Below are 26985 nucleotides of genomic sequence, written 5' to 3' on the forward strand. Positions count from 1 at the left end.
ATTAAAGTTACAGAGCGGAAACGAAAAATTCATCAATTTTTATGTTTATAAAGGGGCATAACTCATGAATGATAAAAGTGACGCCACCCATTTCGTACTTGATCTGTGTTTTGTGGTAATAAGCATTGTGTATAAGTTTTATAACATTTGGTTGAGGCAAACTAAAGTTAGAGAACGGGAACTAATTTTGGGGACGTACGCGACGTAAACTTAATACCCCCCCCCCCCCCCCCTTACTAAAATGCAACAGTAATTCATTTATTTAAGGAAGAACACCATGCAGTCTAGTTTGGCTATATACCAGTATTGAAAAAAGGAATAATAAAAATTAACAAAGAAAACTTGTCTTGAAGTATTCTGTCGTGAGTTCGCTCTTAATCATAAAGTGGATTAACTGGTTCAATGATTATCTCCTTTCCAAATATCACTCTTCATTGTTTGATTCGATTGCCAAAAGGAATCTATATGAGTTTAAAAAATATTTTCTGTTAAATATAGATATATTACGAAAAAAACAATACAATAGGATTATCGTATTTAATATTTCATAATTCATAATATCATAATTTGACAAACCGTGAGATCATACGGTTATTGGAATTTTGTTTAAATCAATAAGGTTCTTTGCTATGAAAATTATTCAGATCCTTACGGGCCAACTATTGTTTATTTATTTATATAGATGTTTAATCACAGGAACATTCCAATACTCATCATAAGTATGAAACTGGAGCAGAGAAGTTTAAGAAATAACTAATATTGATTGATTGCTGTTTGCTTCACGTCCAATGGCAAATATTTCATACATATTCAGAATGAGAACTAAAAAAAAAATAAATACAAATTAAAAGTCCTTAAATAGGAGGTGACTAGAATAAAAGACGGGAAATTTGGAAAATCGCTGGAAAATGAAGATATATTACCGTAATAGAGTTTTTCTGCTTTTCTTGGCCAATTAATTTGGATTTTCGGTTAAGAACGCAAGTCCAGATTATTTCCGTATATTATAAAATGGTATACCTTATAAATTGACGTACTATTGAGATGTCGGACTAATGGACTTCCACCTCTGGTTTAAAGATTTTTATAGGGATAGCTACCATGGGTTTTAGAATGAACACAATAAAGGAATGAATCTTTTCAATGTTTAAAAAAATCCAAGATGGCAGAAGTGCAGTCATGCTTAAAAGCTTCAGATTGTTTCTACCTCTATCTCAAAGATGGTTCGAGATGTGTATCATAAAGCGATGATGCATCAGATTGTTTCTACCTCTAGCTCAAATATGGTTCGAGATGTATATCATAAAGATGATGCATTTCAAATAATCGCCTTTTTTAAACAGATGTCAGCAATCAGAACAGTATGGAATATTGTTAAAGTTGAGCATACTTATATACCAAATATGACTTAAATGTACAATGCACTCAATATCTAAGAAAACAAAAGTGATGTACATCTCTTTTATATAGTAAATCATTTGTTATTTTTCCTGAGAATAATTCAGGTGGAAGTGCTAAATAATCACATCTACACAATTCGAGTTTTTATCAAATCGGATAGAAAATTCCCCTAGATGTTGCACATTTACATCGTAGAATAATAGTGAATAAATGGCAAGTTTTTCTTTATATATAGATATGAATTTCAAAATCAAATGTATGCCAAATTTAATTAAATGCGCTTATCATTTCATAATGGCCGATGTCCTAAATGGTAAAGTTTATAAATAAACGAGACGTACATAGTCATTAAAAATTTGGATTAAACCTATGCATAACTACTTTATAAAGCTGCTTCTAACAATGAACACTGCCCTTTCCTAGATCTTGATATCTATATCTTTAACGGGAAGCTTAATACCAAAATTGATAATAAAAGAGATGATTTTTCATTTCCTATTGTTAATTTTCCATTTTTAGATAATAACATTCCCTTGTCACCGTCTTATGGTGTTTATATATCTCAACTTGTTCGATTCGCTCGTGTATGTAACAACGTATTTGATTTTAACGAAAGAAACCTCTGTATAACTGAAAAACTATTACACCAGGTTTTCGATGTCACAAACTAGTCAAAATATTTACTAAATTTTATAATCGGTACAAGGACATCTTTCGTAAATATAAATCAACATGCAGACATCTTATATGTTCAGGTATTTCACATCCAATCTTTTATGGTAATATTCTATGCAAAGCACAAAAATGTCGACATTTACCTCAAAGGCTAACCAAACCTTTAAACAGACTTATTCAGACGGGATATAGTTCTGATACTGTTGTCATGTCATTAAAGACGGCATATTTTGGTATTAATATTGATTCACTCATAGGGTCTTTGCATCAGAAATAAACACATTTATTCTAAAACCAGTTGTTGGTATGATACGGGTTATGTTCTTCTCATATATTTTACGATGGTATGATACTTAACCCCTAACGGGAGGGATTGTGCTTGATTTTCATATGATGAAGATATAATCTTTCAATCAGTTTAATTGAGATCAGGAGCTAGCATGTCAATAACTGCTAGTAGTCCTTTGTTAATTCATGTATTATTGTCATTTTGCTTCGTTTCTTTTGTCACCTATTCTTACATCGGACTCGGACTTCTTTTAAACTGAGTTTTTCTCTGCGTATTGCTGTGGGTTTGTTTATTCTACATTGGCTAGAGGTATAGGGGAGGGTTGAGATCTCACAAAACATGTTTAACCCCGCCGCATTTTTGCGCCTGTCCCAAGTCAGGAGATTCTGGCCTTTGTTAGTTTTGTATTTTTTTAGTTTTAGTTTATTTATATGTTTTGGAGTTTAGTGTGACGTCCATTTTTACTGAACTAGTACACATTTTTGTTTAGGGTCCAGCTGAAGCCCACCTCCAGATGCGGGATTTCCGTGCTGTGTTAAAGACCCATTGGTGGCCTTCGGCTGTTTTCTGCTCTTTGGTCGGGTTGTTGTCTCTTAGACACATTTCCATTCTCAATTTTATTTAATTAAGTTATCATTACATATTTACCAGTCTATTTAGAGATATAGAGAGAAGTAACGTAAATTTTATCACATGCGAAGAAGCTCAACAATAACTTTCTCTAATTTCTAGTATCAACGAAGATTGCGAAAGCAAGCAAAATATTAAAAGAATGAAAATCAAAAATCTCTGATAGATTAATTGAGATTGAAATACACAATAACTGATGATCACATGAAATAAAATTTTTTTTAATTGATCAATATTTTTTTCTATTGTCTACAGTATATATATTTTTCATAACAACTAACGAGTTAAAATACATGTTCTGATGTAAAGTTTTTTTTTACAGATTCATATATAATAAAGGAACAAACATTACAAACATTTTGAATATTGCATTAAAGTTTTGTATATATAATTCTGTACAGACAACATAATATAACAAATGAAAAAATTAAACATAGTCTTTCAGTGAAGACTTCAAAAAGGAACCAGTTTCGAAGAATTTTGTAAGAAAGATTTGCAAAACTTACGCGTTTATTTTTTATGCCGTATGAATTACGAATTAACGCGTTAGTGTTTACAATCAACGCGTTAAAAGTTAAAACCAACGCGTTAAAAGTGAAAACCAACTCGTTGGAAGTTTTATGCCGCCAATGTCACGAGTGGCCACTCATAGACAAACATGGTTAATGTCATTTCGGCAATTTCGAGTCATACAACATAAAGGAACAGCTCAAAGAAAAATAAAGGGAAAACTATAAAGTAATAAAAAGTACACAACTTCAGTACCTAGAATCTACAACGCAAGACAATCTTGCATTATTTGTTTAGTAGACACTGAATATTTATCTAGGTATTGGTACTTTCTGATGTTTTGGGGTTGTTTTTATTTTTATTTTCATGTAGAATTTCAACAAATTTAGTCTGTACGATGTATTTATATTTGCGCTAACATTTTTTCAATTAATTGTATGTTACTTCAAGGTTAAATTGTTTGTGATAGTCAATTGGAGAAAACTTGTTGTCAAAATCGCTGAACAATGTTTTCTTGAGATTTAGTCAGGAATTTCGACAATTTTTGAGACTCTCTTCGAATGTCAGAACTGTAATAAAATTTAACATTTCTATTGCATTTTATTTATTTTTTTCTAAAGACTAAAAATATCAACCATTACTTTAAAATTTTGAATGAATACTCGGTGTGTTTTTAAAATACAGATATGTATAGTTTATTCTATTCAAAATTTCATCTTCATTTGATATCTGGCTTTTTTCAGTGTCAATTATAAATGAATGAAAACGGTCAAAAACACAATATACCAAACATTGTTTTATAATGTAAGACAATTTTTCCAGACACGTTAATCCACAACTCACAAGGCTATTACAGTCCTTGGATGGTGTAAACTTCCCACTTACACCATACACCATTACACTATTCACCATAAACCATTACACCATACACCCTGTGCCATTACACCATACACGTAACACCTTTGCACCATACACGTTACACCTTTGCACCATACACCTTACACATTACACCATAATGCAATTTAATTTCAAAGAAAGCATGCGACTATAAAATCATTAATTTATTTAAAAAAACGAATTTAGATCACAATATTGTAAATAAATGTATAAAATTAAAAATCAGTTCTTATCAATATTCCCGATCGCACATTACACCATTACACCATTCCCCTTACACCATACACCATAGCACCATACACCTTCTACCATTGCAACATATGCTATACACCATTATACCATACACGTTTTTTGGGAGGTCTACACCATCCAAGGGCTGTAGTTATGCCAAAATCGAAAACACCATCCGCTCCATAGTATGGCGTTTATATATCTCAGTTAACATATTAGAAAAAATAAATAGATTCCGTATGATTGTTAACGAGACAATTCTCTACCATAGACCAAATAAGGTAGAAGTAAGCAACTATAAGTAGCCGTATGGCCTTCAACAACGAGCAAAACGCATACCATAATACCATACAGCAGGCTTCAAAGGGCTTCGAAAGGACAAAGGTATAACAATTCAAAAGTGAAAACTAGCAGCCTGATTTATGTACAAAACAATAAACTAAAAACAAACATATTAAACAGCAATAAACGACAAACACTGAATTACAGACATGGTACAGGTACATACAGAATGTGGTGGTTTAAACATGTTAGCAGAAGCTCAACCATGCCCCTAAACCGGTTACAGAACAACACCAAAAAAAACTGTATAAAAAAAAACAGAAAATAAATATTATGCTGAGCAGCATGTTTACACTCAACTTACTTCAGAGGTATGAGGAAGAACGACTGAAATCGAGACTACATAAGTTTTACAGTCACCATCGCAAATTAGATGACCGATATGATGTGTCGGTGTCTTAACTCCCCGTCGACATGCTTTTGCGGTCTTACATCTTAAGATACAAGGAAAGGAATCTGATCTGTCATTTAACTGAAAAGTCAGATAAAAAAAAATACTGAACTCCAAGGAAAATTCAAAACGGAAAGTTCCTTAACAAATGGCAAAATCAAAAGCTCAAACACATCAAACGAATGGAAAACAACTGTCATATTCCTGACTTAGTACAGGCATTTCCTTATGTAGAAAATAATGGGTTAAACTGGTTTTATAGCTAGCTAAACCTCTCACTTGAATGACAGTCGCATGAACCAATTGGTGTTCGGATTTATTCAATATGTTTAATCATTTCTGGGAAATTCCTGACTTGGTACATTTTACCATTGACTTTATTTTTCTCAACACATTCTTAACAGTCTTTAAGCAGTTAAATATTGCCTGGACACATTCTAAACGACTCTGACTGAAAAAGTCTGGATATGTAGAATCTAAACTGTCTGAACGTATTCTGTAGTCAAAAATGTAAAAACACTCTGCAGAGATATTCATTCTTAAAAAAAAGAAAAATAACAAAAATACCCAACTCCAAGGAATATTCAAAACGGAAAGTCCCTTATCAATTGGAAAAATCAGAAGCTCATTTTAATATGGCAGTACCAATTAGCAAATCCCATTTAGCATGTTATCTAACAAATATGGCAAATTGTTTTGTCTATTTTTTATTTGAATTCAAATATTGGATATTAATTTCCATGTTGTTATATATGTCGTTACATAACAATACATATATGAACATAAAGTAATCTGAAAAATGTGAATTTGCTTTTTGTAAATCGTAAGCAGTAAATAACCCTAATCTCCTTTCTTTTTAGCCTTAACTTATTATCTGATTACATAATGCTTTCCCATTTTTAAACTTTTATAGTTTTATGAATCAATATGTCAGATGTCTTTTTTTCTCTTCTTCAATGCAATTAATTGTTTTCGAAACTCCAAGGTTTATCTACCCCCACGCATAAATAGACTTAGCCTTATTTGGCACACTTTTCGGAAGTTTTGGTTTTTAATTCTTTTCAACTTCGCATTCGATTTGACCTTAGTACCGTTTTGATTATAGCATCACTGATGAGTCTTATAGAGACGAAAAGCACGTCTATGATACCACATTATAAGCCTGTATCATTGCTATGTTATTGTGTACATTTATTTATTGCTTATAATGTAAACTCTGTTAATAACTTAATCAGTATTAAAATCCTGTGTATTACCTATTCTTATTTCATATTAGCAAGCCTCAAAACACATGTTCCGTTAATGTATCATGTACATGTGTACATAATTATATAGTGTATGTAAAAAATAAATCTTTACTTTAAAACTTTTTATAACATGTATAACATAGTTTGGTTTTTTTTTCGAAGAATTGTTTGATTTTAAACTTATTGGTAAAAATCAACTTGTTTCTATTGAAAAGTGAAAAACAAATGTTTTCAAAATAAATAAATGACAAAAATAAATACAACATTGAGCAAAAAAAGGTTGCTCCTGTATATTATTGTAAAAAAAAGTAGTTGAATAGTTTTGCCTTGTTCATTATAAATTAACAGGAAATTTTGGAATCTGTCAATAGGAGAACCTTCCCCTCTTAAATCACCAGTTCTAAAAGTACTGACAAATAACAAAATATTTAAAAATCCAAAATGTTTTTCATGTTTTTGTTAGCGTCTTTTTTAGATTTATACACAGTTCTTGATTATTGTTTTTGTTTGTTTTTTATTATTTAATTTAGTAATGTTATATATCTATGATGTATGTTTACACAATTTCGGCTACTGAATCCCAATTATTGTCACCTTAGCTAATTATGTTTGGTTGGGTTGTTAAGGCTACTTTTGTCAATATAACGGAACAATAGCCACTTGTCATACAAGTTGGAGATTAAGTAAGCTAGCTGCAAAACGAGGTTTAACCCACCATTTTTTCGGAAAATGTCTGTACCAAGACAGGAATAAGACAGATTAAATAAAGTCGAGTGTTTAGTTTTGTTAATTTTTATGGACTTCCGCTGTTTTTTAAATTTGCCTTAAAGATCGATCATTTTGTTACTTCATTTTTTTTTCAGTATTTTTTTTTCGTAAACAAATTGTTTTAGATCTTTACCAACTATGGTTAATCGATTGCACTGAAAATATACTTTTTTATGATATAAAAATGTAATATTCCAACTAAGGACCTTAACCAAATAAAAAAATGAAAAGTGAATTTATAAAATATTGTTGAGATATGACAGATTTAATAGGTCATCTTGTGTAGTAAATATTGTACCGTGTATCATATTACTACCACTGGTTCGAAGCCTCTGCTTGTGCTCTGTTATTCCTCGAGTGCAGCACCAGCCTCGGTACTGGCATAAAATACGGAAGTTACTTGATTGAAATTTAGCCATCATTTAAGATAAAAGAATATATATCCCTGATGCAAATCGCTACTTCCTTGTTCAGAGTTGGCTATACTTTGAAGTTTTTTTTACGGAGAAACAGCTACTTAAAGACACAACTGGATATTTGATAAAAATAAAGTCAGTGCAAAATTACAAATATCTATATGGCTTTACATATCTAAAGGCTGTAGATTTTCTTATAGCAAGCACACGTTTGTCGTAATAAAACGATTAAAAATTACAATTAATTTAAACATCCTTACATTACTTACATTCTGGAATGTGTATGTAGCTATGCTTTCTTCAAACTGTTTATAACGTATTTACTCTAAATGCATTACATATGTATCTGACTGAAATGTTATTATACATACAGGTTTATTTATTAGATTGAATTGACTTGAAACTAGCAAGGGGCCTCGGTGGCCGAGTTGTCTAAGTAGTTACTACTGTAATCACTAGCCAGTCAACACTGAGGTTGTGAGTTCGAACCCCGCTCGTGCGGGTGCACTCGACTCCAATCTTAATTGACTAGGATTGTCAGTTTTCCTATCGAAGGTCGGTGGTTTTCTCCGGGCACTCCGGCTTCCTCCACCAATAAAAGCTGACCGCCACGAAATAGCCCAAAAGTGGTGCTTAAAAGTGGCGTAAAAACACCAAAAATCAAATCATTAAACTAGCTTTCAGAACTTTGAGGACTCTAAGATCGGTATATTATGTCTCCAAAGTTAAGATAGAGTTGAGTGCTGACACACATTTTTACCTAGCTTCATTCTTTTTGTACCGGTCCCAAGTCATGGATTGCCATTGGTCGCTGTTTTGTGTTTGTTGTTTTAAGCATAAATAAATGCAACAGTAGTGTACCGCTGTTCAATAGTCATAAATCGATTTAGCTGAAACAAATCCGGGTCAAAAACCAAAACCAGACTGTTAGTTTTCTCTCTAGAAATTGATTCACATTTTCGCATGCCAGTACCTGTTAAAGCTTACTATACGGTTTTACTCATTGTTGAAGTACGGAAGGTTCCCCGAATATTGTAAATATCTTCGTCATTTGGCCTATGTTGAATAATTATATCTTTGGTTTCATACCACATCTCCTTATTTTTATATGCGAAGGTTGGATGACTTATTGTTCCTTGTAATTTGCTTGTCCCTCTTGGAATAGATATTTCGGGTCTTTTCTGTGACTGCACATTCATAATGTACAAGCTATTAAGGATAGTACCTGCTTTGTTAAAGATGTTAAAACCTATAAGAATGAAATCCATTTCGGTTAGGAATTACGTGTTCTCTACAGAATTAGCATCAGCTAATAGCAATTAGTACAAGAGGCTGTCATCTTGGCACTTGATAGCGTTATGGTTACATCGTGATTCTTGACTGGAAAAGAAATATTAATGCACATGTAGATCAAATTTTCTTTTAAAGACTGGTTGCTGATAAAAGGACACTGTATAAATTTTAATTCCGTTATTAGAGATATTGGATGATTGATTGATTTTTATTTTTGGTGTTTTAACGCCACTTTTAAGCACCGCTTTTGGGCTATTTCGTGGCGGCCATTTTTTATTGGTGGAGGAAGCCGGAGTGCCCTGAGAAAACCACCGACCTTCCGATAGGAAAACTGACAAACCTAGTCAATTAAGATTGAAGTCGAGTGTACCCGCGCGGTTCGAACTCACAACCCCAGTGTTGACTGGCTAGTGATTACAGTAGTAACTACTTAGACCACTCGGCCACCGAGGCCCCCGAGGAATTGGATGACTAGTGGGTAGTATGGTATAACTGTTTTCATTACACACAAGAATGAATATACTTTTTTCTTTTTTAAAAAGGGCTTCAGATTTCAGTTTACTGTTTTTTTGGGTTTTTTTTCGATTTCAGAAGAGATTGCTAATACATCATTTGATTATTATCATGATCACGAGGTTTATTACGGTGATAATTCTCATTTAGCAATGTTACAATCAAAGAGAAGATGATAGGATGATTGTGGTTACGACAAGTGGAAAATATCCGTTGTCATCTGTGAGACAGATATTCAAAACAGGTCGCCCAGTTCGTTATAGTGTCCTTAAAAGTGTCGAAGGGCTGACTTCAACTTTACCATGTGGCAATATTGGTGTCATAACGTCCTTGTAAGACGCATCAATCTATAAGTGAAATTTGACAATGTAATGTTCCAACTTAGTACCTTAACCACTTACAAAAATGCAGAAGTAAATTTTTCAAATATTGTTGAGATATGACAGATTTAATAGGTCATCTAGTGCAGTAAAATTTGTACCGTTTGTGATATTACTACTACTGGGTCGAAATATCTTAAAGTCTCCTGAGGGTATCTCCAAACCTGTAGCCAGGACTTCGAAAATTCTGATATCGTTGATTGAAATTTGTTATAAGATTTCAGAAATCAGTAATGTATCTGAAAGTGATTATTTTGTCAATCATGAGGACTTAGTTTGCCAAAACTACTCATTTTATTGGATATTGTGAATTCTGATAACAATAGATAATAAAATGCTTCGCCGAGCGCAGCCTGATACGACCGCAGAGGTCGAACCCTGAACAGTTGGGGCAAGTTTGGACACAATATTCAAGCTTGATACTGTCTGAATTTGGATTGTGATCAAATTTTTGTCATAATATAGGTTTCTGACACAAAATAAATGTGGTCAAAGATCTTAAAAATTTGAAATGGGACATTTAATTTACCTAGTATGGTCTGATATCCAAAATCTAACAACATGGTTAGATTCAGCATATAAAAAAACACCAAAAATTTTATTTTAGTTGAAATCAAACAAAGTTTAATTTCGGAGCCTTCAAACCTTCATATGGAATAATTTGAAAACAGGGCCCAAAATAAAAAATCTAAATGCACAATAAGATTCAGCATATCATACAGCCGCAATAATTCAGTTTTTGATGAAATCAAACAAAGTTTAATTTTGGACCCTTTGGACCTCAATGTAGACCAATTTAAAAATGGGGCCCAATATCCAAAATAGTAATACAAGGTTAGAACCCCCAAAAATTAAGACTTTAAATTAATCCCATTGAAATTGGTTAAAAGATTTGTATTTATTTTCAATTGAAGATTTCTTGCTATTGCGTAATACTGTCATATTGCGTAATACTATGCTTGTTTTTGGCCCCTTTTTTGTCCCTAATTCCTGACCGTTTGGGGCAATTACCCCCAAACTCAGTCCGAGCCTTCCCTTTGTGATATGGAACCTTGTGGTACAATTTTACAGAGAACCATACACTAACACACAAGTTATTGTCCGGAAACTACAAAAATGTTTGTTTTTTGGCCCCTATTTGCCCCCTTATTCCTAAACTGTTAGTACCATAACCCCCAGAATCAATCCCACCCTTTCTTTTGTGGTATTGAACCTTCTGGTAAAATTTCATAGAGATCCATTCACTTAAACTTAAGTTATTGTCCGGAAACCAAATGTGTCTTCGGACGAAGACGACGACGACGACATGATAGCATTATACGAACGCATTTTTTTTGCGGTCGTATAAAAATGCTAAAAAATGGATATTATTTGTAATAGCTTGAACAAAATTCGTGTTCCGATTGTCGATGAAAACAAAGAATTTGTCATTATAATGATTAATTCTTTTTCATATTTACCGCGTCATCCGATTTCTTAAATGTTTGCTCCGACTTTAGGTTTTGAAAATCATAAAATTGCTATTGCTTGTTTATATCAATAAACATAGAAAAGAGTATACTAGAATAAAATAATAAACGTGGATGAATATTTTTATCAACAATATGTCATACTGGCTCAAACGTTATTTGAGCTAAACATAAGTTTAACAACATTATGAACCAGTTCTTCACAAATATAATGTCACTATGTCATAAACATGTCAAAATGTAGCGATTTGACCTAAATGTCCATTTCACTCATACTGTTTGGTAAAAACTCATATGAGCAACAACTTTCTCCGAATTGATATTTTAAATTCGCATTAACATCTTTGTAAAATACATTTTGTAATGTAAAGCTATTAGCTATTTGGGAAGTTTTTGCTGATCTAAATGCAATTAGTTTGAAGTCGTAGTGTCCAGCCGTTTTTGTTTTCATAATAAAAACCATTACATGTGTTTACAGGGGCCTGGTGGCCGATATGTCTAAGTAGTCCAACTACTGTATCACTAGCCTGTCAACAATGTGGTTGTGAGTTCGAACCCCGCACGTGACACGTGTGCCCGACTCAAATCTTTGTTGAGTAGTATTGTCAGTGTTTCTATCAAAGGTCGGTCGTTCTCTCCGGGCACTACGGCTTACTCCACCAATAAAAACTGACCGCCATAAAATACTTATAGTCAATAGTGCTGAAAGTTGCGTTAAACGCCAATCAATCAATCACATATTTACAGGTTTAGAATGGCACGGGATAAGCGTATACGCATTCCATGCATGACTTCATGATTTCGGGATAATCTGGTAATTTTCTTATAACACCAATAGAATTAACAGACGAAACGTAAATTATTAATTATCAATTGTTCGTGTTCGAAAAATATGGTTTTATCAGTATTCTTTATTTGTTTGCACGTTAGGGGCTTTTTCGTTCATTGCAAAATACCAAAACGAAATTTAATGCTATAGGTAATTGTCCCGGTCCTGATTGTTAAGTACACTTTATTTACAATATATTGGTCGACTTCTTGTATTTGTCTGGTACTGAGATGACTGTGTATGTCAAATTCGAGGTATAAGTCAAAAAATGAGGCGGAGGAAGCCGTGTCTGTTGTTTCTTTAATTTCTAGTTCTGGGGGATATATTAATTTAAACCATTGTGGTGACGTCAGCCTATTCATTTACCGTGGATTCTTTCTCTAGAATCAACGCTTCCTAAATCTGCCGCTGAAATTGACTCACCAAATTATATTCAATTGTTTCCTTTGTGTGCCTAATTTCATTAAGTTTGAATTGGCTAATTTACTGATTTCTGTTCACTAAAGGAATTAATTTAAAAACTTACCTTTGATTTTTGTAATTTGTATATGCCTTCACTGGGAATCTAACCCTTCCTTGAAATCTGTTATGTGTGACTGACATCAACACATCGACGAAACCTCTCGGCTACCAATGGGTTACACTATAGATGTCTATTTTATATATTTAAATGAACATCTGATATACATCGGTTCATCGGACACACAGGGCTTGTACCTTTATATAGACACAATAGGCAGTCGTATAGTATGAGTTGGTAGCCGCGAGGTTAGCATGGTAAAAATCAATGAGTCAAAGATAGGGATTTGTCGGTTAAAGTTCGAGTCCCTGTATTCTCTCTGTTGTTCCAATTCTTAAGTTATCCTGTTTTTCTTCTAATTTTGCATGTTATAGTGGATATTTTTGTAATAATAGCGAGTTTTTATCGTTTTTTTTTTATTATTATTGGCTATTTCACATGTTTGAAACAAAAATTATTACATTCTATTTGTCAATTTTTGTTTTATAAATATAGTATGATTTCATCTGTTTTACTTCATAATTTTACAAAGGTTTGTTCGCAAATTCCTATGCGAGAAAATCGTGATGTGCCTAGAGTGCTAGAAAAATTTCGATAACATTCTTATTATATATACTTTATATATGCTTTTTGGTCGGGTTGTTGTCTCTTTGACACGTTCCCCATTTCCATTTTCAATTTTATTAGAAATAATTTCGAATATGTCTTATTTTGTATAAACAGATAATATTCATATGCCTGGTAATATAAAGATCTTTAAAGGTAGAAGTGTTATATTTTTTTTTTTGTTAACCAATTAATTGTGATCTGAGATTTATCAATGCATCGTTGGACACGATAACATGGTTATTTAAACTCACTTACAATACCTTCTAATTAAGAAAAGGCTTTAATTTTGAAAAGAAATTAACACAATAGTTTAAGTTATAGATACAATGGATAAGCGTAGATTCATGAAAAACAAACCATTCGCCCTCCGGGCTCATGGTTTCTTTTTCAAGAATCTACGCTTATCCATTGTATCTATATAACGGAACCCAATCAGAAAAGTTCGGATTGTTAATGGAAAGAACATCATCAATATATCTGAAAGTGAAATTAAATAATCTGGCTTCTTTGATCTTCTTTTTTTTTATAAGTGTCTGAAGGAAATCCGATTCATGTGAAAATAAGAAGAGGTCGGCAAGGAGAGGCGCACAGTTCGTTCCCATAGGAATGCCGACAATTTGTTGAAAAAGTCTACCTCCAAATTCAACAAAAAGGTTGTCGATAAGAAACTCCAGCATACTGATCACTTGTTCCTCTGTGTAGCATGTTTTACCCTTTTGTTCGCTATTAACAAAATATGCCTTATGGTATCCCAAAGTAATAAATTTATAGCGTATGCTACCATTTTTATGTTGAAAGGCATTGTGGATTATTTCTTTTATGCGATTTTTCAATTTCACATGGGGAATGGTGGTATACAGGGTTGAAAAATCAAAAGTTTTGATAGAACTAATTTCAGAAAAAGACCGAGATTTAAAATTATCCAAAAGTTCTTTAGAATCGTTAAGACTCCACATATGATTAATACCACTACGCGAGTAAACAGTTTCACGGTATTTCTGAAGACCCTCTTTCACTGTGGGCAGTATTTTAGTCAATCTAATGGACAATTCATTGGTGGAACATGCAGATGAGCCGGCAATGTACCGTTCTTTGTACTGAATTTTGTGAAGCTTAGGTATTCAATACAAACAAGGTAGGTCCTCTGATTTGTTGTTCATTTGCAGTATACCATCTTTTCCGCAAGTTTATTGTTTTCTGTTTGGTAAAAATTTAATAATAAGATCTGTTTTGTTACATCTTGTGATCCGTTTGTTTGGCAATCGCCAATGGCAGTCAGCAGGGTTTAAGAACATCAGTTGTTCGACCTGCTAGTCAAGTGCGTTTTGTTAAAATATACTTTTTCACTTATTTTGGTCTTTTGGAAAATATATATATATATATATGTAACACTCAGAAACGTGTCCACCCCCTCAAACGTGTCCGATTCCCCCAAACGTGTCCACATGACGTCGCTGAACTGCAAAACATGCCTAGTTGCTAAAGGGCGCCAAAACGTGTTATGTTTATGAGCGCCCAATTGTGTCCATTTTATTAAAAAGGCCAAACGTGTCCGGTTCATATGAAACTCTAAGGTCTCCCTTTTAAAAGCACAGAAACCAATTCTGCATGAAGCAGGTCGTGCATTACCCTCATACATTACAAATACATTCAGGCATCATCGGACAATATTAGTACAATAGAATTCACTTAGTAAACTAGGATTTAAACTGTACAAAACTAATAACTTGCAATGTTTATGTTTTTTTTTCTTCTAAATACGCATGTCATATTTGCCACTGGACATTAAGCAATAAACAGTCAATAGTTAAGTATGTGTTGCAAATGCGTAAAATAAATAACCGGCGTTGAACAAATTAATGCTAATAAATGACCACTTTATTAACAGTGAAGCACTGGGAAAACTAACAAGATAAAATGTATTAAATGTTTAATTGTGAAATACCTCTATGTGAACTTCAAAACAATGATTATTATATTGAAAAAAAATAAATAAAACCGCTGCAAGTATAAATAACTTTTTATTGTGCGATTTTTTTTTAACCTGGTGTCTATTTATTTGAAAGCAGAAGTCACTGTGCACAATGTAGCATGTCTTGGACATTTATCTATACGGACTACTTCACCTTTCCTCTAGATTTCTGTGGGTAGCTGCTTAGATTTTTTAAGAATACAACCGTACCCGAAGTCTTTCATCGTATCCCACGCCATTGCATTGCCGTAAACGTATTTGACTTCACGGAGTAATATTGGCGCTAAAAGTTTTGAGACGTTCTAGCGTTTTCATCTGGACACGTTTTGGCGAATAACAATTATCGGACACGTTTAGGGATGTGAAATCGGACACGTTTGTGCGATTTATGATTTGAAGGACACGTTTAGGCGAAGTAGACACGTTTGGGGGAATCGGACACATTTGGGGGGATGGACACGTTTGGGAGTGTTACATATATATATATATATATACAAGTCTAAATTGAAAACAACGTTCAAACCTATGATTGCGTTGGATAAAAACCGCAATTTTTATACGTGTGCATGCAAAACAAATTTCTTTGTAGAGGGGTCTAAATACAGCACAAACAACATTTTCCAAAAGACCAAAAAAGTGAAAAAGTATATTTTAACAAAACGCATTTGACTAGCAGGTCGAACAACGGATGTTCTTAAACCCTGCTGACTGCTGTGGCGATTGCCAAATAAACGGATCACAGATGTAACACAACTGATCTTAATTATATTAATTTAATACCAAACAGAAAACAATAAACTTGCGGAAAAGATGGTATACCGCAAAATGAGGTGCAAATATTTGCTCACCATATCCGGATTTCGACAATTAATGTCTCTTCAGTGATGTTAGGATCGAAACGGTAATTGGTAGGCCATATAATTTACCTCTTGAATTTTGAAGAGTCGAAATAGGATGAACGGATCATATATATATATATATATAAAATACAAGGAAAAATAACTACGATACATTGTCCTCAGCTCTAAAGAATGTCTTATAATGGAACCTGGTTTTTTCACATGGTTTTTAATTGAAGGATTTGGCAGGACTACTAGATTTTCGGTATCAGACAGATTTGAAAATAGAGGATTATCTATTGCGATGTCATTAAAAAGTTTAATACGTAATATTTTCTTATTTTGACGGTAGAGGAAAAAGTGGTTTTCATCTTCTATGGTTTTACATGTTAGACCATGTTCTTTGGTTTCGAGGTATATTCATATATCTGCCCTTTTCTATAAGTAAATTATGGTCACTTATTCTAATTTTTGTAAATGAAAGTCTAATTTCAAAATATGGACATTTAAGATAAAATTCTTGGTCTTGTTTTATAAAAAAAAAAATGTTATTTTCGTTTTAACTATATATTTTATTCTCCAGTAATTCTGAGTATAAAAGCTGCTTGAAATATTCTTAATCAAAGTCATTAGTTTTTTTACATCTTCCATATTTTGATATGAAACTATTTTTTGTATATCAATATTCATTTCTTGTGTAGAATCTTTGATGAAAGTGGAACACGTATAAACTCCTTTTGCGTCAAGGTGTTAACTTAATGTATACCTTTCTTTTAGAAATGGGTTTATATTTTCAGAATTTTATCTAGACAAATAAAGGATTGCTTATATTTTCCTCTTGGCTGTCTACCAAGTTCACCTTTAACCCCTAAATTAGATGACGTCTTTCTGGTACTCAGAATATATTTACAGAAATTAGCATGAACCTTTTTGTCCAAATATTGGAAAATATCTATATCTTGCGATATACCCCGGACGCCTTTATTTTCGTTTTCCTCCCAAAATAACCCAAACCGAATAATCATAAGCGAGGTTGACAAATGCGACTATGCATGGTACCTATAGGACACAGAGGCATGATGATTAATTTATTGTGGAAGAGAAGCGACACACAAAATGGGGTCTTCTCATTTAATAGTATTATGTGTGATTTTAAAACAGTCCTAAACGGAAGTCTTGTCTATGACTTAAAAGTCCGTTTGATGACGGAAACAATATCCGGACGCCTTTATTTTCGTTTTCCTCCCAAAATAACCCAAACCGAATAATCATAAGCGAGGATGACAAATGCGACTATGCATGGTACCAATAGGACACAGAGGCATGATGATTAATTTATTGTGGAAGGAAGAGAAGCGACACACAAAAAGAGGTCTTCTCATTTAATAGTATAGATGAATACATAAATATCCATTCAAGCAAAGAGGAATGATATATCAATTTTTTTCCATAACACATAACTAATTTACCATACTAATGTACTAGTATTTCTTCAGAAATATCAAAATGTTTCATCGTTAAAACTGGGTTTTTTTATTAGGTTCACAGACATAATGACATCCGTTTAATTTAAAAGAAAACTTTTTCCTAAGTACTTCTTTAAGAATATACAGTAATAAGTAAATGAAATATTTTTTGAAGCAGTAACAACAAATTATTCACGATGAGGGAACCATTATATGTCTCTCTCTGGAAGGCGGCGTTAACTTAACTTATACGTAAGAACTTATTGAAACCTCCATGGAGTCAGTAAACTTTTATATGGAAAGTGTTCAGCTTGAACACTTTAACTAATCATCTACTATTACATTTTTTACATAAATGTGTGATAGTTACCCCACAATTCTGATTTATTAGCCTAAAAAGTTCAAATTTTGAGGGAATGAGAGGTATCAATGGACCAAAATGGACCTCATAATGAAGAGAAAGAGGTACATAAGTGGTGTTTATCGTCTTAGAATCATCTTTTGTATCATATTCAACTGCTTTTATGCAGATGAGTTGAATATTTGATCATTAATTTGTCTACACTATATTCTATCACTGTTCGGCGTGATTTGAATTTTTCGGAGAAATTTTGCTCAAATCGCAGAAGATGTCGTCTTACGTTGTACTAAATTTCTCTGAAACTGTTGAACTGATTATGACAAAACTTGACAGTAAGGCTTGAAATAACCAGTATTTCAAACAAACAAAAATCACATTCAGTTTATTCAACAAATAAGTTTCCTTTAGGTGTAATACCAATAGATCATAGTACGTTACATCCGGTTTCAACCGAAAAAGTGTCGAAAAAAATATTCTCTTGAATATGACAGTTTTGGAAATTAACCCTGCATTTAATTGCAGAAAAAAATTGTGAGCCATAAACATATATCTTAGGTGTTTCAAAGCACCATTCTTTTTTATTTGCTGTTTCTATTAAATATTTTGGAAACTTTAGGTGACATGGTTACTAAAGCTTGTAAACAGTAAAACAAAGGGGTCAAAATTTGATTGGTTAACTTGTGGTGGTTATTATCTTATATGCAATGAAATGTAATGTGATGATTGTCGATGTGGAAATCAAATATTTGTTGATTTGAACCTTCGATTTTTCTCTACTAGTTCAATTACATGCTAAATACCCATTTATAATGCAAGAGAAATAACTTTGATGAATATCAGATTAGAAAAAGATTACAACGTCTCAAATATAAACTAATGAATATTGTTACGTTTATCAAGTGAATTGTGAAGTGGTGTTAAAATACAAGACCAAAACACATTATCTGTTTTATTTTAATTTATTCTAAAGGAGAATTCTGGTTCATTATGATAAATTTCAATAACAAATAAAAACTTCCGGTGTGCATTTTGCGATATATCTAAGTATCTTTACTGTAGACGCGTATGATTCTGATTTTCCCTTATATTTTCAATCTCTCATTTCAATTTTACATAAAAAAAAACACTGGATATGGCAATCAAATACTAGTATGCGATATTCTAATTTATATGCTACATATAATAATTCATGCAACCACTTACCTGAAATAATTTACATAAACCGATTTCTTTTTTCAGTAGAAGATTATATTGTAGTCATTTAAAAAACTGTTAATTACAAAGCGAATCCTGGAAATAATCATTTTTACAAAAATCATATAAATCTTTAAGCCTCGGTTTAATTATCATGTCGAAACGCGCGTCTGGCGTTAAAATTGTCAACTAGATGATTTGCTGAGGTTTTTTTTATACTTACTGTAAAATATAAGACAGCATATATATCTTTTTTTTTACCTATTATGTCTGTTTGTTTTGCTCACACATTGTTGTCAATATAATGGAATTCTATGCGACTGTCATACAAGTGAGAGGTTTAGAAAGCTATAAAACCAGGTTTAATCCACCATTTTCTACTTAAGGAAATACCTGTACCAAGTCAGGAATATGACAGTTGTTTTCTATTCGTTAGAAGTGTTTGAGCTTTTGAGTTTGCCATTTTATAAAGGACTCTCCGTTTTGAATTTCCCTTGGAGTTCGGTTTTTTTGTTATTTTACTTTTTTTTTATATAACCTGTCCAGATATAAAAAAAAGCAAGTATGTTAATCAGATTTGAAATGTACAACTATGTATTGGAAACCCGTTTGATATGTTGACCTTTACAGTGGTACATGTATTTCATTAATAATCGAAAACGTATTATCTTTTTTGATGACGTGAAATTCAAACTACATATTGCAGTTGTTCATTTCATCCATTTTTAGAATTGCATAAAAGGGTTTTATTCACTTATTAAATTTATAAACTATAAAAAAAAACTTAATAAAAGAGAAGAGCATTTCGGTGAATTTTGCCGTGTAGTTCGTTATTTATTCTCGGTGATGAACTAAAACTCACCAAGTTTGCAATAAACTTATATGATGAAACAGCATTCTGAATATAAAACAATGTACTCAAAGTAACAATGCAGACTTTAGCCGTGTTGGTAGTTCCAAATTATAAGGTCCTATCGACACGATCCACCGAAAATTTTTATTCACTTTCCAACTTTTTGAAGAAAGCATGATAGCTTAGTGTTGTATTTTATATATAAAATGTCATGGACAAAAACGAATCAAGTATTCAAAATAAAATAAAAAAAAGAGCAGCCAGACTATTTCACATCTGATTCGTATGCCTTACAAAAGTGACCTCTTATATAAAAAAGAGGCAAAATCAATATACTAAAGGGAGGGAAAGAGACCAAATGTGTTTACTTCATAGTACATGCATTCAAATATTTCAGAAATTCAAACTTTCGATCAGTTGCTCATTTTATTTAATATGTTATAACTAGAGATCGATAACTGGTCAATAGAAGAATATGTTTTCATTGACCGACTGTATGTGTATATTTCTTGACATGAGTTTATCAAAAAACTTGCATTTCATGAATCTATGAAGCAATCTTTATCATCTGACAATAGAGACAGTTGCATTAGTCAACATTGCAAATATATATTATATAAATTATACAGGTTAAGTGCATAAAGCATAAAAAATCTATGGAATCAAGTTATCGTTATTTCATACAAAGGTGAGCCATAACATTCGTTTAATTTTTTAATCGATCAGAGTTGACACAGCAGCATATAGAAATAGAAATGAATACTGTTACTTCAAACGATTAGCCGAATAAATGAATACATGTATATACTGGGTTTATAAAGTACGATATGCCACTTCGTCGTGTGAGTCTTATAGTTTAATACGTCCACTTTTGATAAAAATTGAGATAGCTATATATTTGATATCCTGGTGCACTCGTTTATCTCCCTATGTATCTGTAATACGCATGGGTAGTATTGTGTAACCAAGTTTACACCTGAAACTGAGATTTTAGATGATTGTCGATGTTGAAATCAAATGATTGTTGATTTGAACCTTCAATTTTTCTCTACTAGTTCAATTACATGGTACATGACCATTTATAATGGAAGAGAAATAACTTAGATGAATATCAGATTAGAAACAGATTACAACGTCTCAAATATAAACTAATGAATAGTGTTACTGTTGTCAAGTGAATTGTGAAGTGGTGTTAAAATACAAGACCAAAACACATTATCTGTTTTATTCTAATTTATTCTAAATGAGAATTCTGGTTCATTATGATAAATTTCAATAACAAATAAAAACTTCCGGTGTACATGTTTCGATATATCTAAGTATCTTTACTGTAGCCATCACAGTTAAATTATTATTATCCCTTTCTAAATACCTAAATGTTAATAAGTTTAGTTTTAAGATTGCAACACAATTTGTTATTCATAAAAATCTCAAAAAGTTAGAAGCTGTCTACAGGTAGCAGTAACAATGTAGATACATATTATTATTTTGGTACTGGCATTCTGTATTTTTAAGTGATGCAAATTTATTCCCATTTTCAAGCAGTATGAAATATATATTGCAACATATCATTTTTTTACATTTTTCGTCATGCTTATATCATAGACAGTAAGCATGAGTAAATTGTTGTTAATTTTTTTTGACACGAACTAAGCAGGACAATAAGTTACAGGAAAAAGGTACAAATCAGTTTCAGATAGATTGTTCCTATTATTCACTCATGACTATTTTTTTCATTTTGTTTTTTTCTTTATCTGTTACACGTAAATGAACTTTGTTAACACTTAAAATTTGAGAATGGTTAAATAATATAATTAAAACAATCTGTCAATGTGTATTATATAAAACTTTCATGTGACTGGCCTCATGGGGTCAAGAAATATAGGTAAACGGGTCATTTCATCTCTGGTGGAGAGTTGTCTCAATGGCAATCATACTACATCTTCTTATTTTTATAATTAGCACTAAAATACACAAAATTGTTAGGATAAAAAGTCATAGATAACAAATTTTACTAGCATGTAAAATAATAAAGACAATCCTTGAAATAATACCTTTCATGAAAAAAAGTCATTGTGCATTGTTGGATATTGTTCGTTAGCATTATTTAATTATTATTATTTAATTTCAAATCATACAAAACCATGCAGCCAGTATTTTAACAACTTGTTTTCTAAACAAAAATATGATCATAAAATTTTTGTATAATAAATTTTGTTTACATTGTTACATTATGTATAATTATTCATGAAAAATACAAAAATGATTTAAAAATTAAATTGTTGTTTATCAGAAAAAGATTCACCTCAAAACAGAGTTGTCACTCTTTGTTCAATACTTTTGGTCCCGTGACTTTCTGTCCTACATTCGAAATATACATATAGATCATCAAATTTGATAAATTGTCATCTAACAAGTGTCTTCCAGCTATTTCCACACTTTTTAAAAATCATTATTCCTTCTATTCCCACATGCAAATAACAATAGATGCTTTGATAAATAATTTGTTTCTATACCATTCAATGTTAATTAAAAGTCACCTTTGATTTACCTGTATTTTGAAAATTTTGCAAATATATATAATACAGTGTGTATGTGTAATTTGTAATATTTTTTTTTCAAAGAAATACATAAAAATGAAAAAAACTAGTTAGATAAATAAATTAAAGATAAAAAGATAATTAAATTAACTTGAAAAATTTTCAACCGAACAAATTTGGTAAATATAATGAAAATCAATAATATTTAAACAAAAATAAAATTTTAGAAAGTGAAATAAAAGTTACTCTAATCAATAATCAAAGATATGGAATAATGGGTGATAACTGTTCACTTAACCCTAAGCATGAATATTGAAGTGACAGCAATCACATTTGATTAACTTCAAATGACTTTATCCAAGCTGAAATTATCGGAACAATAATTGCAAGCCAACTATTAAGCTGACAAATATTTGCTCAGCTGAGAACCCCAAGCTTAATCAATGAACTCCAAGCTAATACCTTAATGTAAATTGTGGTCCACCTCAAGTTATGTCATTTAAAAACAAAAGATTAAACTAGAAATGAAATAGTAAATAAGGAAATTCTTAATACAAATCTTCAATCATCAGTTATAAACAAACACATAAGTATTTTGGTTTTATCTTTTACCACTTTTTTACCATTTATTATTGAAAATGACATTAAGCGAGTCCGAATCAATTATCAAATGAATCATTAAAAAAGAAAAGAAAAGTATTTAGTTCAGTCAATTCAATACAATTAAACTGCTGAGAAATTACAATTTTCTAGTAGCCTGACATGTTTCTAATTACTAAGTCATCAGACACTTTCTCTCACTCATCCACATATCCGAAATAAAATTGGGTACAAACTTCATACACCTAACAATTGTATAATTTATTACTAACAATGATGTTTGTTTTTGTTACTGTATGACTGGTATTATAATAAAAGTACAGGAAATTTGTGTAATTAGTTAGATACAAAACACCTGTAAGATTGTAACACCAGTTACAAATTTGGCAGGTGAATCATTCGGTTAGTTGGTTGAATTAAGACACTCTATTAGGAACTAAATCCGTTTACACACGAATATACATGGTTTAACCTCTCATATTGTAGAGCACATAGTATTATTTACCGTTATCGGCTGGATACCTGCCAACTTCAGAAGGCTATATCAGCGCCGTTTGATTGATAGTTACCCAGGGGAGACAACTCGTGTGTAACGGACAAAAATATATAAAAGATTATTTATTCATCAATGAATTTTTTTTTTTCTATTTTCTATTTATTTATTTCCTTTATGAAAATAAGGAGATGAGGTATGACTGCCAACGAGACAAATATCCACCAAAGTGGCTCTTTTAAGTTGTTACAGGACTGGGTTGCATGTATAAATCTTTTATAATAAGAAGTTCACACTTGGATTTGACAAATTATGAGTGGCTTTACTTATCATAGAACAAGCGCTATGATACACATGATACATGCAGTACATCATTATATAATAATAATTCTTTGTTGCCATATAGGTACAACATTAAACATATATATATATTTACATACTGTCCTCAGCTCCAAAGACTGTTTTTAAAATAGAACCTGTTTTTTTTTCCTTTGGTTTGTATTTGAAGGATTTGGCAGGACTACTAGTTTTTCAGTATCAGACAGATTTGAAAAAAGAAGATTATCTATTGCGATATCATTAAAAAGTTTAATACGTAATATTTTATTATTTTGACGGAGAAAGCGGTTTTCATCTTCTATGGTTTTACAAGTTATACATGTTCTTTGGTTTCGATGTATATTCATATATCAATATTTTATATAGCCAAATAAAGAATTGCTTGCGTTTTTATATATTTTTCTATTGGCTGTCTACCAAGTTCAGCTTTTACCCTGAAATTAGAAGACTTTTTCCTGGTACCTAGAATATATTTACAGAAATAAACATGAACCTACTCACAAGGAGTCTTGTCCAAATATATGAAAATATCTATATCTTTGTTTTGTGATTTTTATCTGGTACCTTTTGTTAGCTATTATTCGTATGTTTCTCTGTCCTATATATTCTCCCATTTATTTGTATTGTAGTCCTGTCATCTAATGTTGTCATTTTAATGTTATATTTAACATTGCCATAAAAGCGGGAGGTTTGGCTAGCCACAAAACCAGGTTCAACCTACCATTTTTTTTCTTAAAATGTCCTGTACCAAGTCAGGAAAATGGCCATTGTTATATTATAGTTCGTTTCTGTGTGTGTTACATTTTTAATGTTGTGTTTCTGTTGTGTCGTTGTTCTCTTATATTTGATGTGTTTCCCTCAGTTTTAGTTTGTAACCCGGATTTGTTTTTTCTCAATCGATTTATGAATTTCGAACAGCGGTTTACTACTGTTGCCTCTATTTATCTTCCTTTTGCTTTATAATAAGAATGATATGTATCCATGTATAATATTTCTACATTATATGTCAACATTGGCATAATAAGAGAATCAAAGAGATTACAAGATACATTATCAGGAAAATTTCCCCAAAAGGTTGCATGTGATTTTATTGAAAAAAAGAGCCTTCCTAGTTTTTTTGGCTGAATCTGTTATTAATAAGCTTGCATTTAGATTTCCATTATTTTTGGATTAAGGTGCCGAGAAATTTGTATTCTGTAACATTATCATTTTTTTTTTCATTGTTGAACCTTATTATATATGGTTCCAGTTTTGTAGTTCTTTGCTGAATGATCATTGTTTTTATTTGTTGGTTTTTTTTAGTATTTAAACATAACTGCCATTTTTCACAGTAATTTGATGTTATTTAAACTTTTCTGAACACCTTCTTTGCTTTAAGATAATATGATAAGATCATCAGTAAACAAAAGACTTCTTATATCAGAATTTAATGTTCTTAGGGGTTTTGAATCTTTATGGTCAAAATTTTCAACTATGTCATTTATAAATAAATTGAAGAGTGTATAGCCATTGGATGGTGTAAACTTCCAAAAAAACGTGTATGGTGTAATGGTGTATGGCATATGGTGCAATGGTAAAAGGTGTATGGTGCTATGGTGTATGGTGTAAGGGGAATGGTGTAATGGTGTAACGTGCGATCGGGAATGGTGTGAATGAATGGTGTACGACATTTAAAACTATGCAAAATATTGATAAGAACTGATTTTTAATTTTATACATTAATTTACAATATTGTAATCAAAATTCGTTTTTTGAAATAAATAAATAATTTTGTAGTCGCACGCTTTCTTTGAAATTAAATTGCATTATGGTGTAATGTGTAAGGTGTATGGTGCAAAGGTGTAACATGTATGGTGTAATGGCACAGGGTGTGTCGTGTAATGGTTTATGATGAATGGTGTAATGTAGTATGGTGTTAGTGGGAAGTTTACACCATCCAAGGACTGTAGGACTGATACTGTCTCCTTGTTTTACTCCTCTGTCAATGAAAAGAATCTATAATGTTTACCATTATATTTAAAAGATGTCTCGTTATGAATAAACTGTTGTTTTATCATTTCAAACATATGTTTTCCCACACCCATTGTAGCTAATTTATAAAACATTCCAATACTCCAAAGTTAATCAAAAGCCTTTTTCAGATCGACAAAACAGGCATAAAGTATTCTTTTGTTTTTATGAATATATTTATTAATTAAAGTTTTAAGGATAAATACACTGTCTGCGGTTCTATGATTAACTCTAAATCCAAACTCGGAATTAGATATTTTTTTTCCATAGTTTTAATCATTCTTTGATTTAAGATACTGCTAAATAGTTTGGATATACAATGAATTTAAGAAATTCCTCTGTAATTGCTTACATTACATTTGTCACCTGATTTTTGTACTAAAGTTATGTATGCAGAATTCCATGAAGTTGGATAGTATCCCGTTTTTAACATAAGATTAAACAATTTAACATATGCCTTGTTAGTTACTGAATTAGATTACAATGTACCTCATTCAACACGCTATCTGGACCTCTTGCTTTTCCATTTTTTAAAGGTGTATCTTCAGTATTTTTTTTTAGATTTTGTTCAATTTTAGTTTCGAAGTCATTATTAATTTTTGGAAATTTTCATTGGTTTTTTTTTTTTTTTTTTTTTTTCTAGTGAATTTAGTATTTTCCAATATTCTCGTAGATTCATTGAATCTGAAAGTTTGTCAAATATTTTCTTTTTATATTCAATTTTTTTTTTTTTTGGTTAACTTTCTTAAAGATTTGACTAAACAGAAATATTTATGTTTCATTGAACAGTTAAAAGGATTTTGTCTTAATTCTTTGCCAACTGCATTTATTGACTTTTATTGTCATATACTTCATTATCTGCCCATTTTTGCTTCTTTATTATATTTCTTTTGAAATTTGGTTTAACT

At 31.6% G+C, this 26985-nt stretch overlaps 1 long non-coding RNA gene across 23 annotated transcripts in view; it reads right to left on the minus strand.

The window, feature by feature from the left end:
- LOC127725777 (uncharacterized) overlaps positions 1-26985 on the minus strand; it is a 136482-nt gene that overhangs the window by 101373 nt on the left and 8124 nt on the right. For all 23 annotated transcript variants that reach the window (XR_007993174.1, XR_007993182.1, XR_007993211.1 and 20 more), the window contains exon 2: positions 5280-9177. This is a non-coding gene — a long non-coding RNA (uncharacterized LOC127725777). The remainder of the gene's footprint in view (positions 1-5279; positions 9178-26985) is intronic.

This window comes from Mytilus californianus, unplaced genomic scaffold (assembly GCF_021869535.1).
Source record: "Mytilus californianus isolate M0D057914Y unplaced genomic scaffold, xbMytCali1.0.p SCAF_1, whole genome shotgun sequence".
NCBI classification, from domain to species: domain Eukaryota; kingdom Metazoa; phylum Mollusca; class Bivalvia; order Mytilida; family Mytilidae; genus Mytilus; species Mytilus californianus.